Raw genomic sequence first — 15478 nt, 5'->3', positions numbered from 1 at the left:
CCATCTGTAATTCATTTCATTTTTCCTTTAAAAATTTCAATGCTATAACATTTGGTACATATAGATTTAAAACTGATAATGCTGTTATTGATGGTGCCTTTTAACATAATACAATTTCCCTGTTTATCTTTAACCTTTAATTTTGTTTGAGATCATGATTGCTACCCCTGCTTTCTTTGTATCAGCTGAAACACAGTATATGTTCCAGCCTTTTATTTTTTTTATTATATATGTGCCTCTTATTTTTAAGTGTATTTCTTGAAAACATCCTATTGTTGGATTTTGATTTTTGATCCATCTTGCTATCTGTTTTTGTTTTATGAATGAATTCATTCCATTCACATTCACAGTGTGCATTTGCTTTTGAAGTAGGTGTTTTTACTTCACTGTCCTTTGAATTTGAGCCAAGATCTTCTCTGTCCTCATAATGTAAACCTCAAATTTCCTTAGACTTATAATTGTTGAAAATTTCACCATTGGGATATTTCATACTTGGAAAATTTCTTACTGATAGTCTATTGGAATGGGAACTCCATTGGCATGGGAGGTTCCTTCTCTTCCCTTCTTAAGATTACTTTAGGACAGAAACCCTTTGCTGAACAATGGAAAGGACTTTGACCTATGCTTAAGCATAGAACAGGAATTTCTTTGAGTCTTGATTGATTTAGAATTGATACAATGGAGATACTTGGAATAAATCTCCACCCTATTCAGTCCTAATAGGATTGAGTAAGGGCTGCAGCCTAGATCAAAATTTAATTATTCCAATCTCTACCATACTCAAGTTATCAGGATTTAGAAAGGGCTGTAGCAAAGGAGTATAGATTTAATCATTTGAAAATATGACCTTCAACAGACATGTGCAAAAGCCAGAAACCTCTGGGCGGTCCTGGGTTAAGCGAGAGCCTCCATTGACAGGGAAATTGATGAAGAGTGATTGGTAGATGTGAGGACTGAGGGGAGGCAACTTGGATGGTGTCCTTAAAGATAGGAGGGTCTGGAGACTGAAGGAGGTGGTGTTTTTTTTGGGTCGGTGTTGTTCCTGGGCTCTGAGGAAGCTTGCTCTGAAGGAAGCTGAAGGTGGGGGCCTCTGAGACTGTTTCTCCATTTTGGACACGTGAGTAATAGGGACTGATCTCTTTTCTTTGCCCCAGCTATCTAAGGGCTTGGGCCTTTTGGCCCAGCCTAAACAGAAGGGGTATTTAAGCCCTATTCCCTTCTCTCCCCTTTTCTCTCTCTCTATATATATCTCTAATTCCTTTCTTGCTCCTATTGTAATTAAACTCCAAAAAAGGCTGACGGCTGACTTGAGTTTTTCATTTAGGAATTACATAGCTGATTCCTTGGCGACCTTAAATTAATATATATCAGTCTTTTAAAGTGATTCCCTTGTAACAATAATAGCTCTCAATAATTAGGTTGTTTCTCCTTTGCTTGTTCATTTTTATTTATTTTAATTTTAGAAGTCAGGCCAATAGACTTAATAATTAACTTTTTTTCTGAAGCCCGAGTTCCTGTTGTGTTGATGTATATTTCAGGTTTCAAGATTATTATTTGTGTGTATTTTTCCTGAGTCCTATTTAGTTATTACAGGTTTTTTATAGTTCAGTCAGATGTACTTCTGGTCTTAGTCTATAGTTTTCCTCAGATGCTCCAACCAGAGCCAACAGGCAGTTCTGCTACTGCAATTGTAAGTAGCAAGTTTCACCTTCTGCTGTGGCAAACACTCACTGGTGTCCTCCCTCCTCCTTCCTCCTCTCCTATCATCCCCCTACAGAGCAGGTATCCAGGTGCCATTTCTCCAGTCTCCAAAGCCACTCCTTTGTTAGCAATGAGGCTTGAGTTCCTGCCCTTAGCACTTGGAACCCTGCAACTCAGAGGTGTCTGCTTCTTCCATCCCCATCAGTGGTCTAAGCCACTGGGTCTTCTGAGCTGAGGCTGCAAGTGTTCCCAGGGCCCTTTGTCTATAGATTTGGAAACTAGGAGTATCCTCCGGGATGCAAACTCTCCTGGCTCAGCAAACAAGGTGAGGCTGCTAATCCTGCCCTCTATGGCTGCCTCATGGATTCCCTCTATGTAATCTGTTCCTGGCCCTGGAGGTGGGATTGAGGCCAGGGAAGTCAGAAACCTTCCTCCCTAGTTGTCTTTGGCTGTTCAACTTCAATCCAGATGCCTGTTTTTGCCACTTTTAGTGTTGATTTTATGGAGTTATTTTTGGTTGGTTGTGGGGGGTTTAAGGAGTGCAAAAAAAGCTTCATACTCTGTTCCAGGATAGTTCTAAGGGAGTTATTTGGTAGCTAGAAAGATAACGGGAAACACTATAGAAAAGAATAAGAAATATAAAGAGAATTCTAGCAGAGTAACAGTACAAAAGGTGGGAGGTGTCTTAAAAAAGTATGAATCTAGGGAGAAGCTCATAGTAGTCGAATGCTTTGGTTAAAGTGCTTGCTTTGGCTCTTGAGAATGCTTCGTAATGAAACAAACTTTTAGGACTGCTTAGCTTCTAGGTGGTCTAAAATTGTGACTTTGGGCAATGATCTTTAATGATCCCCTTGTCAGTGAATCAGCTAATTCTGTTTCTTCTACAAGGTAGCATTTAATAACTAACAGGATAATGGCTCTACAAGAGTAGATCTGCTTCTTGTTTTGGCAACTGCCAATTAACCAGCAAATAATTACTGAGCTTTAATAGTAAGGGGAGTTTCTAGGGATTGAGAGAGATACAAAGAAGACACTGGTTCTATTCTCAGATGTCATGCACAAAAAACCTGGAAAAAATTATATGAAGTGATTGATACAAAATGAAATAAGCAGAACCAGGAAAATGTTGTACACACAAACAATAGTATATGATGAGCAATAGTGAATGATATCTATTATCAACAAGGCAAGGATCCAGGACAACTCCAAGGGATCCATGATGAAAAAATATATCCACTGCTATAGAAGGAAGGGGAGTCTAAATGCAAATTGAAATATGCTATTCTTTATCTTATTTCCTCCATGAATTTTTCTTTAGTATAAGCAATATATGTCTTGGTTCACAACATGATGAACATAGAAATGGGTATTCTATGATAATATATGTATACCCTGTATCATATTGCCTGCCTTTTTGGGGAAGGGTGGGAGGGATAGAGAATAGGGATTAAAAATGTCAGAAAATGATTATTAAAAATTGTATCAACATAATCTGGAAAAGACAAATATTTTAAAAAATTTTAAAAGTGAATGACATGTGTACCAATAAATGAAATACTAAATTCAGACAGTGAGTTTACTTTTGACATGTTAAATTTGAGTTGTCAGTTGGATATCTCAGAGAAGTCCAATTGACAAGGGAAACTAGACCTGGAGCTAGTTGAAGCTATGAGAGACAGTGAGTGTAGTGGCAAGGACACAGGATTTATATAACCTAGGTTTATAGTTTTCTTTAACACTTTCTATAAACAGCATTTCTATAAACATTTATAACTATCATTTTCTATAAACATCATTTCTGGACATTCAAAGAAGTCATTTCCTCTTTCTTGGTCTCAGTTTTCTCATCTATAAAATGAAAGCATTAGTATAGATAACCTCCAAGGTCCCTTTCTAGCACTATGATCCTGTATTCTAGCTCTCTATTACTTCCCGCCACCCCACCCCCCAGCCCCCACTGCCTTTTGTATTTTTGTATTTTATATCTAACAAATGAAACTCTGAACCAATTCTCAAAAGATGTTGGGGTTCTTACTTTTACTCACTGGGAGATATGACATTTCTTTTCCCTCTATTACAGGATGTTAAGTGAAGAAGACATAGGAAACAGGAAATGGTAGAGGGACTTGGAATTCCCCTGGCTGGCTGGTTACTGCTCTAGGCCTAACAGGAACTCTTATCAGTTTGAGACCTTCACCAAGCTCCCCTAAAAAAAGTCTGCTTTATTCTCAAAAAGAAGATGAACTAGGAATTGGGCTATTTTATGGAAGAATAAGTGATAAGGCTACCCAAATTGCCAAGGAACAGGCCTGCCTTAAACACAGGCCTTTGCTGAAAAGGTTCCCAAGCAGTTTCTTCCACGTCTCTACTAGCACCCCGCGCATGCGCAAATGTCAGAAAAGCCGGGTCAGTTGCCACTGCGTCAGTGCCCTGCCCTGAGGCGGCTCTTGCCATCCTTTAAAAAGCCACTGGTCCACATTGATCCTCCGTTACTTTCGGGCTAGGGTTTGCTGGAATGAAAATAAAAAGGCCTAGAGCGAAACGCTGTGAAGTGACCCCATATAATGGGGGGAGGAGGGGCTCAGAGGAGGAAAGGGGCATAACAGAAAAAGATGTCGATTTTATTTACACTCCCAGCCCAACCTTAACCGAGTTTAGCCAGCTTCTCCCCTAACAACAGTCTTTCATCCTCGCGGAGTTTCTGGCAGCTCAGCCACACTCAGTCTCGCCCCGCCCCTGGGTGGTGTTGACGCAGCTGCTTCCCATTCTACTCCAGGCCGGAGGGGGCGTGATGACGTTAATGCTGCGTCAGCGTCCGCGGGGAAGAGGGCCTGGGGGCCCTATCTCGGGGAGGGGTGTGGGGCTAACGGCTGCCCCTGGCCCTGTGCCCCCCAACTGTTTCAGCTTCTCGGGACAGACTGTGGGCCAAAGCCCGTGAGAAGTCGCCCTGGAAGCCGGACTTGCTTCTGTTTCTCCCTTTACCAACCCCGCCCCCCTGAGACTGCAGTAAGTACGGTTCCCCCCCCACCCCCTTCGATCACAGCGGGTCGGGGTTGAGAGGGAAGGCGGGTACCCGGTCCCGAGGGAGGGGGCGTTGGGGCTGCAGCTGCCCCTCTGTGTGGTCCTACTCCGGGAAGTGCCGCGGTGGGGGTTGGGGAGTCGGTTGGGGAGTCGCTGGGGACGCTGTGGAGACGGGGCAGACCCCTCGTCCTATTCTCCCTAGGGCCACCCTAGGTTTTCTCAGTTTTCTAGCCTCAGGGCTGGCAAGCTAGCTAGAATGGGCTGCCTCCAAGGAAGAAACTGTAGTATACGAAGATCCTAAACATTTCCCGACTGCCTGTTTTTTTTAAAAATAAAAACATTATTTTAAAAAATTTCCCCCAGTCCCCTGCACCGTTTTTGTCCCCCCCCCTCACCCCCCACACGTTGTAGGTGCTTGATAAATGCTTATTCAGCTTGACAACTTTCCAGGTGCTTGCGGAGTTTTCGTTTGGTGGTAGACCTCGAATTAATGGTTTCTCATCCCTAACCCTTTGTCCTTTCTCTAACCTTTATTTTTGATAACCATAACCGTTCATAAGATTTTAGAGATGGAAGGGCCCCTCAGATCATTTACGTGTAGTAGTGTATTGGTAAGTCTTCAGCCTTGGGTGTGTGTCATGGACCCCTTTGACAGTCTGGTGAAACTTATGGACACCGCATCTTTTTTAAGTGCAGAAAACAAAATACAGAGCATGGTAAAGGAAGCTGAGTAAATAGAAATGCGGTTAGGAAAGTCTTGAAAATTCTTGGATCCCAAGTTAGTAAGACATCTTGTGATTTTGTGGCACTCAGGAGTTGCTTAATGAACGTTTATTAACTGACATGAGAAAATTGAGGGCCAAAGAGGTGAAGTGAGTTGTCCATTGGCTCACAAAAAGGGGTACAGCTCAAGACCTGTGACTGCAAATCCAGAACTTTTGTCACACACTACTTTTTAAGATATTATACATATTGTAATTTAAAGTAAAATTGTTAGCATAATTTAAAAAATTAATGGGAGTCAGTTAAGTGGTTCGGTTAAGTCCCAAGCCCAGAGAGATGGGAGATCCTGGATTCAAATTTGGCCTTAGACAAGTGTGTGACACAGGGGAAGTCACTTAACCCTCATTACCTAGCCCTTACTGCCCTTCTGCCTTGGAACCATACATGACATTAATTCTAAGATGGAAAGTAAAGTTTTAAAAAAATTTTAAGATATTTATTATATATTTACTTTATGCCAGGCCAGACACTTAGGAAATTGTACCCTGGAGACCTGTATTTGAATCCTGATACTTTGTGACTTTGAACAGTTCTTCCTTAACCTCTCTAAACTTATGTCTTCATCTGTAAAATGACAATAACACTTTACATGAGCTACCTATTGGGAACAGTGCATTGTATGCCTTAAAATAATATGTAAACATGAAAGTCTTTTTTTATTAAGTCCTTAATATATACGGCACTGCACTAGTTCTGGAGAACCTTATAATTGAGTGGGGGAGGGGAGACAGGCACACATTAGCAATACTTTATTATGTATAAAGAAGAATCTAGGTAAAGTATTGGGTGAAATTTGAAAAGGAAGTGGCATCTGAGTTGAACCTTGAAGAAAGAAGAAATTTAACAAATTTTTTTTTGGGGGAAATTTGGAGAGAATATATTTTAGGCATTTATAAATGCAAATGCCTTGAAATGAGAGAGCAGAAAACAAATAGAGAAAAAGTAGGCCAGTTTTTCAGGTGTAGAGAGAGGAATAGTTTGCAATAATACTGGAAAAACAGGTTGGAGCTAGATATGGAAGGCCTTGAATTCTAGGTTAAAGAATTGAGTCTGAATTAGATTAGGCAGATTGACTAGTGATTCTTTGCCTTTTTGGCATGAGGATCCTTTTTAATGTCAGTGTCACTGATAATCAGTAAGTATTAAGAACTTATATATCAGACTCTGTTACATGCTAAGAATTTAAGTACATTAAGTACAAATTAAGTACAAAGAAGAAAATATCTGTGAGGATCCTTCCCATTCTATATGCAACATAATTATATAGTTAATAACTAAGAATATATACAGAGTAGTTAAATACAATTAGTAATAATAGATGGAGAGAATACATATCAAAAGTTACTTTGAATTGAATTGAAAAGCATTACTAAATGCTTTTCATGGATTTAGAGGTGAGTAAATGCCAACCAGACCAACCCCCTAATTTTACTTGATGAAAGAACTGAGACCAGGAAAGGTTAAGTAACTTGCTGAGAATCATACCAGCTAGTAAATGTCTACGGCAGATTTTGAATCCAGTTCTCCTAACTCCACATTCAGACCTCTATTCCTCTTATGCTGCTTCTTAACAAATTTACACACAAGCATTTAGAAACATTTGAGAAATAGTATATATACTTTTAAAGGAAAATTAGAGGACTAGATATGAAGTCATGAAAACCTGTGTTGAAATCTGCCTCTGAAATACTGGCTGAGTGACCATGAGGCAAGTCTATTAAACTCTGTCTTTGGTAACTTTATTAATGAATTTCTACCCTGGGAGTTCTCCATGTTGATAAAATAATTTTGGTGTATACTGTTCCTCCCCTTCCCTGTGATATCTATCTATCTATATCTATATCCCTGCAATATATATATATATATATGTATATATATGTATAATATAGCATTTTTTAGTCTTCAGAAAGTATATTTGCTCTCATCAATGGATCAGCATACCAATTTGTGTATCTTTTGTAGTAACTCCATGGCCCCTTGGTATAGAATCATGATGGTAAACTGTTTGGTATCTTCCTTGGCAGAGTTAGTTACTAGAAAGGCAGAGGGACTCTGAGGAAACTGCTCCCTTGCCCCTCTCTATTGTACCTCCCTGTCCCTTTGCACTTACCCCTTCCCCTAAGTGGAACTCTCAGGCCATTCCCTTCCCTTTCACCCTCTCCTGTCTGAGTAGGGGAGAGGGGGTATGATACATGGTCTCTAAAATATTCGCAATCACTGGTACAGAATATAGGTAGGCAGACCACTTAGGAGGCAAATACTAGCTCAGATAAAAGGTAATGAAGACCTGAAATGAGGTTGTTTATAGTGAGCTTTGTGTAGAAAGGTCACAGATACTGTCAAGGAACAATAGAATTGCATATCTGTAAAGAAGACTCTTAAGATTTATGAGTTTGGATTGACTTGGAATGTGGTAATACCAACCACAACAAAAAAGGAAAATTAGGTAAGGTTTTAGGGGAAAATGAATTTAGTTTTGGTAAGCTGAGTTGGAGACATCCAGGTGGAAATAATGAACAAGTAGTTGAAGATGTAGGACTGGAGTTCTGGGAGAGAGGTGAAAGTGCATATACAAATTTGGGAGTTGATGATTAAAGCTATGATAATGGAAACAATTTCCAAGGGAGATTAAAAAAAAAAGAACCCAGGACAGAAATTTTGTTGAACGTTATTTATAAAATTGATCTGATATGTCCAACTCCATTGTCTGACATTTTTCTCCCAAAAACTATTGACTAGAATTTGTACTAACCAGGGAGAAAAATTAAAATCATCATAATTTACTGTTTGTATATCATCTGTTCCATTTCCTAGTTTCCTTAGAGTTAACATTTTAAAAATACATTTAAAAAATTTAAACTATAGTAACATGCCTAAGGTCAGTAACTGTAGCTGACAGTTCTCTACAATGTTATATATGTATTTTTTTAAGGGGAGGAATATTTCATATTACCATAATAGAGTAGTCTTCATTTAGGACAGTGAGATTATTCCTACTTAAAGATTTCTTTAAATGACAGCTTCTAACTAATTCACATATCTGATAGCTTTGTTTCAAGTTGCTCAGGTATTGCTTGTCACAGAGTAGAGACTTTACTATTAAACTGAGAATTCCCTAGTCAATAAACATTTATTAAGCTCCTATGCCAGACACTGTGGTATGTTCTGGAGATACAAAGAAACACAAAGGCAAGACAATACAACTTGCTCTAGAAAGAATCCAACATCTAATGGAGACTATGCAAACTATGTACAAACAAGCTGGATAAACTGAAAATAATCTACTCAGAGAAGGTACTAGAATTAAAAGGGATTAGGATAGATATCCTAAGGAAGATAGGATTTTATTTGGAATTTGAAGAAAGACAGAGAAGCCTAAGGCAGAGATAAAGGAGATCATTTCAAGCATTGGGCACAGCCAGAGAATATACTCAGTCAAGAGATCCTGTCTTGTAGGAGAGCAAAGGAGACCAGCATATGGGGAGGTGTAGAGTAGATAAAGACTGAAATGGTGGAAGTGGAGTAGGTCTAGGTTATGAAGATATAATTTTATATTTTATTTTAGAGGTGATAGGAAGCCAGTGGAGTTTATTTGTTTTTAAAGAACTCTTACCTTCTGTCTTGGAATCAATACTGTATACTAGCTGTGTGACCCTGAGCAAGTCATTTAACCTTGTTTGCCTCCATTCCTCAGCTATAAAATGAACTGAAGAAGGAAATGGCAAACCATTCTAGTATCTTTGCCAAAAAAATCCCAAAGCAGGTCACAAAGAGTCAAGACATACTGAACAACAAAATTACAAACTTGGAAGATGGTACCCAACAGAAATAGGAAATGTTTTAGAAGGGATAGCTTTTCAGTAAAATCACATAATGGGTCCTGTAATTAGATGTGTTGAATTTGAGATTTGTTTCGAGGACCTTGAGTTGGTCATAATGAGTGGACACTGTGGAAAGAAACTAATTGGAACTGATGTGGATTTCTATAATGATGAAAAATCCATGAAAGTAGTTGGGGTTCCCTAGGATAAAGCCTTCAGTTAAACTACAATTAGGGAACATGATGTAGAAGATGAACCAACAAAAGGAGACTGATAGGAAGAAAGTGTTTTTGTAAAACCCAGGGAAGAATTTATTTAGAAGAAAAGAAGTCTATAGAGATCTACAACCTACCTAACAATAGTCCTTATTAGCTTGTGTATGAAGATCTCCAATGAAAGTCAACTCCTGAGGTATATAACTCATCCTATTTTTAAAGCACAAAGTCAATCCTTGAAGGTGTTTCCTTCCTACAAGTTATAGTTTGTCTTAGCTGCTTTCACTTTCTACACCTAGTTTTGCTTTTTGGGGCCAAATAGTCTGGTATCTTTCCATGTGATACATGAAGAGTTATTCTCTTACCATCTTTTCTCCAGGTGAAAGATCCCCTGTTCCTTTAACCAGTTTTCATATAGAATAATTTCAAGACTTTTCCCTATCCTGTTTGCCATCTTCTGGTTTATCAGTTTTTCCTAACATTTGGTATCCAGAACTGAACGCAATACTCCTGTTATGGTGTTATGGAAGAATTGAATAAGGTTAAACACTTCATTTTGAATACAGTATATCCTTGTTGAAGTCTTTATATTGGTAAGAATTAGATCCAGAATAAGTTAATCTTTGTTATTTCTTTCATCTTTTGAAAGGATAAATTATTATTAAGGCAAGCCAAGAAGTTATTCAGAATTGTTTTGGGCAGAGAGAAAGCTACTGAAAATACCTAGAAATTTGAGCTCTCTTATCACTATTATATCATACCTTCTATATACTTGTGATCTCTTTCCTCTCTACTCTGACATTTCTTTTTCCTGTCCTGGTGGTTTCTTGTAAATTCTAAGGACAGTATCACTTCTCTTGATCCCTCTGTTGGTATTCACCCAAGTGTTCTTTGCCTTCTTTTCTTCACAAGAATATTCATGTCTTCTCAGTATACCGTGCTACTCCATTTATGCCTATTGAATAATGTATTTCCTTTGATGGCCATATTCCATTTATGGGATACTTTATGCCAAATTTCAGTGATTCCTGTCAGGTCAGAGTTTGCCCTCAGCATTAGCTTGTTTACTTGTTACCCAGACTTTATGCATTTGGATAAAGTCAGCTGAGACCATAAGTTTTATTGAAGGCTGTTTTCTTTTGGATATTGTCCTTTTGGATTACATGCTGTTTTTTTACTTGTTTTATTTATTTTACATTGTAGGTACTCTCCAGAAATGGTGGGGGATATACATATGTGTGTATGTGTGTGTGTGTGTGTGTGTGTGTATGTATGTATATATATATATATATATAAATGTTATTATTCCCTTCTTTTCAGCTTTTCTTAACCATATAGATCAGTGCCTTTATTTTTTAATTTATTTTTTGAAATTTTTAGTCAATTTAGAACATTTTCCCTTGGTTACAAGAATCATTATTTCCCTTCCCATAGCTGACATGCAGTTCCACTGGATTTTACATGTGTCCTTGATCAAAAATCTATTTCCATGTTGATGTTTGCACTAGGGTGATCATTTAGAGTCTATATTCCCAATCATATTCCCATTGACCCATGTAATTGAGCAGTTGTTTTTCTTTTGTTTCTACTCCCGTAGTTTTTCCTCTGACTGTGGATAAAGTTCTTTCTTGTAAATCCATTAGAGTTGTTCAGGATCACTGCATTGCCACTAATGGAGAAATCCATTACATTCTATTGTACGACAGTCTCTGTATATAATGTTCTCCTGGTTCTCCTCTCGCTCTGCATCAATTCCTGGAGGTCATTCCAGTTCACATGGGATTCTTCCAGTTCATTATTCCTTTGAGCACAATAGTATTCCATCACCAACATATACCACAATTTGTTCAGCCATTCCCCAATTGGAGGGCATCCCCTGATTTTCCAATTTTTTGCCACCACAAAGAGCGCAGCTATGAATATTCTTGTACGTGTCTTTTTCCTTATTATCTCTTTGGGGTACAAACCCAGCAGTGCAGTACAAACTCAAAGGGTAGACAGTCTTTTAGTGCCCTTTGGTCATAGTTCCAAATTGCCCTCCAGAATGGTCAGATCAATTCACAATTCCACCAGCAATGCATTAATGTCCCAACTTTGCCAAATTCCCTCCAACATTTATTACTTTCCTTTGCTGTCATATTAGCCAATCTGCTAGGTATGGGGAATGGCTTGATTTTTTTTTGTACAATTGATTTAGCTCTTTAAATTTGAGAATTAGACCTTTATCAGAGATTATTGTTATGAAGATTTTCCCCCAATTTGTTGCTTCCCTTCTAATTTTGGTTGCATTGGTTTTGTTTGTACAAAACCTTTTTAATTTAATGTAATCAAAGTTATTTATTTTACATTTTGTAGTCTTTTCCAACTTTTGCTTGGTCTTAAAATCTTTCCTTTACCAAAGATCTGACAAGTATACTATTCTATGTTCACCTAATTTACTTATAGTTTCCTTCTTTATATTCAAGTCATTCACCCATTCTGAGTTTATCTTGGTGTAAGGTGTGAGATTTTGATCCAAACCCAATCTCTCTCAATACTGTCTTCCAATTTTCCCAGCAGTTTTTATGAAATAGTGGATTTTGGTCCCCAAACCTGGGATCTTTGGGTTTATCATAGACTGTCTTGCTGAGGTCCCATACTCCAAGTCTATTCTACTGATCCTCCTTTCTGTCTCTTAGCCAGTACCATATTGTTTTGATGACTACTGCTTTATATTATAGTTTGAGATCTGGTACTGCTAGGCCTCCTTCCTTCACATTTTTTTTTCATTATTTCCCTGGATATCCTTGATCTTTTGTTCTTCCAAATGAACTTTGTTATATTTTTTTAATTCAGTAAAAAAGTTTTTTGGTAATTCGATGGGTATGGTACTAAATAAGTAAATTAGTTTGGGTAGGATTGTCATTTTTATTATGTTAGCTTGTCCTATCCATGAGCAATTAATGTTTTCCCAATTATTTAGATCTAGTTTTAATTGTGAGGAAAGTGTTTTATAGTTGTGATCATATAGTGCCTGTGTTTGTCTCAGCAGATAGATTCCTAAGTATTTTATATTGTCTAGGGTGATTTTAAATGGAATTTCTCTTTTTAATTCTCGCTGCTGTTGTTGGAAATATCTTTTCAGCTTATTAAATTTGCATGATTTCTGGCAAACTCATTCTTAGCAACACTTGTTATATGCACTTTGTCCCTTGCCAAAGGTTCATTACTGTATTTTAAAACCTATGCTTTCTTATAACAATAATTATGAATTATTTTGAAAATATCAAAAAGCTTGCCCAGGACCTTTCATAATATTCAGCAAAATGCTTTCAGAAATTCTTTAGACAGTATTTTTGGTTTTATGCAACCATAAATAGGTTGTAGTTTTTGGGGTTAACATTTTATAAAATTCTTTGTCATGCCTTGCATACTTGCTCATGGAAAGTTGCAGATTTCTCTATTGTCAATGTCAAGTTGACAAATATCTATTTTGTCTTTCTGTAGAGAATTAATTACTACCTACTACTACTACTTATCTTCCTTCAGATAATGTCTGTCTTAATTACAACTATGGATTCATATCATCATTCCTTAGTTGCAATTCCTTAGAGGATCCAACTCTCTTTCTGGGAAAAGCCCAATGATCTTTTACTAGCTAAAAGTGTTTATCTTGTCATCTTCTGTGTCCAGTTTTTCTTCCTTTTTCCTCCCAGCACAAGTCAAAAATCCCCTTTATCTCTTCAAATTCTTTTATCTTTTTAAAGGAAAACTATGATAACTTGGATAATAGGGAGATGATGGGATCCTAGATTTAGAACTGGAAGGCCATCTAGTCCAGCTTCCTCATTTTACATATGATGAATTGGGGTACAAAGAGGTTAAGTGAATTTTCCAAGGACACAAAGAAAGTAAGAAGGATATGACATTCCTCTAAATCACTTTATCTTCAAGGAGAAAGGCCAACATATAGTTTTAGCCTTTATCATTGTATACTCAGTGCTTGCTTGGCACAGTGTATGGCACACAAAAAGCATTTGTTTGATAAATGTTGATTGAACAAATAGTGTGATTACTTAAGGTCAAGCTCATGGCACAGAAATATTTTGTGCCCAAAGAAGACACGTAAGTAGCACTTACTATGTGCCAGTAATGTCTCATATTTTGAGAGATAGATGCTGATATCCCCAATTTATAATTGAGGAAACTGAGGCAGACAGAATTCAAATGACTTATCCAGCCTTACATAGCTAGTAAATCTCTGAGGTTGAATTTGAAATCAGGTCTTCCTAATTTAAGGCCAAGTTCTCTAACTACTATTCTCCTTCCCAGCTGACTCAGCTATATCCTTTTTTTTTCCCTTAAGCTTTACTTTTTGTCTTAGAATCAATACTAAATAGCAATTTCAAGGTAGAAGAGGGGTAAGGGTGAAGCAATTGGAGTTGTGACTTTCCCTGAGTCGCATAGCTAGGAAGTATCTGAGGTGAACTCAGGTCCAGCCCAACTCTAGGCCTGGCATTTTATTCATTGTGCTACTTAACTGCCCCATATCAGTAAGTATTTAAATGCCTACTATATACCAGGTATTGTGCTAGTTGCTGGGAATAAAAGCACAAAAAATGAAATGGTTCTTACTCAATGATCTTACATTCTAATGGAGGAAACAATACATATAAAACATATATGCTGCACAAATATAAAGTTAATACAATAAAGACATATATACTCAGGAAGATATGGACAGACATCCAAAGTAGTTCAATACAAGGTACCATGGAAAGGAGGGTACTGGCAATTGAGGAGAATTGGGAAAGGTTCTTTTCCTTTTTTTTTTTAACCTTTAATTTCCATATTAGAATCAATACTGTGTATTGGTTCCAAGGCAGAAGAGCAGTAAGTGCTAGGCAGTGATAGTTAAGTGGTTTACCCAAGCTCAGACAGCTAGCAAGTGTTCCAAGGCCAAATTTGAACCCTGGACCTCCTATCTAGATCTGGTTCTCAATCTATTCTGAGACACTTAGCTGCCCCCTGGGAAAAGTTCTTATACATGGTGCATTTTAAGGAAAGAGAAAGAATATAAAGATGTGCATTCTAGGCACAGGGAACAACAGCTGGTACACATAGACACTTGAATATAGTAAAAAAATAGAGGGCCAATTTTTCTTGGATTGCAGAGTGAAGGAAGAAGTATAAGGTCTAACATGGCCAGAAAGGTAGGCTGAAGCTAGGTTGTGAGACTTTAAAATATAAATTAGAGGAGTTTATATTCTAAAGGCAATATGAAACCTCTGTAGTTGGTTAAGTAGAAGAGTCATAATGGGTGCTTATGGCAGCAGAGTATAGAATGCAAAAGGATATCGAAATAGGAAAACCTGTTGCAGTAATCTTGGTGAGAGATGGATCAGATGAAAGAGATGTGAAGATCAAAAGAGCAAAGATTGACAATGGATTGAGTAGGTGGGATGAGGAGTTGCGGATTATGCTGAGAGTATAAACCTGATTCAGCGAAATAGGTGACTAGAAGAGGGAAAGGGAAGGTTTTAGGAGAAATATAATGAGCTCAGCTTAAATCATGTTGAGTAAGCTCATGGGAAGGTGGGTCTGGATATGTACTAGGAGAGAGATGATAGATGCCCAGGAGAGCTAATGAGTTTAGCAAGTGACAGGATAGAGAAGGAGAAGAGAAAAGGGTGTACTGCAAAAGCCAGGAGGAATATCCACAGTTATGTATCATCATATGAATAATGAGCCCTAAAGGAGGTGTCAGACAAGTAGGATTTCCTCCTGTTTTCCATGTTTTCTAGAAGCAAGATAACCTCAGCTTTTTGTTGTTTTTGCCTACAGTTACCATAGTCCTTTCCCATGTGAACAATTAGTACATTTTTGCTGATAAATTATTGGAATTGGAATCCCCCCTTATGTCATTCCTAGAATTTGTTGTTCTTCAGTTTTTTCTTT

General features: G+C 37.8%; 1 protein-coding gene across 4 annotated transcripts in view; it reads left to right on the top strand.

Annotated features, from left to right (window-relative positions):
- The first annotated feature begins 4115 nt into the window (after positions 1 to 4115).
- The window catches only part of LOC100010782 (baculoviral IAP repeat-containing protein 2), a 45202-nt gene continuing 33839 nt past the window's right edge, over positions 4116 to 15478 (top strand). For all 4 annotated transcript variants that reach the window (XM_007494972.3, XM_007494971.3, XM_007494970.3 and 1 more), the window contains exon 1: positions 4116 to 4707. The gene's annotated coding sequence lies outside the window, so the exon portion shown is untranslated. The remainder of the gene's footprint in view (positions 4708 to 15478) is intronic.

Source organism: Monodelphis domestica, chromosome 4 (assembly GCF_027887165.1).
Source record: "Monodelphis domestica isolate mMonDom1 chromosome 4, mMonDom1.pri, whole genome shotgun sequence".
Taxonomy (NCBI): Eukaryota; Metazoa; Chordata; class Mammalia; order Didelphimorphia; family Didelphidae; genus Monodelphis; species Monodelphis domestica.
This window is presented reverse-complemented; position numbering and strand designations above follow the sequence as displayed.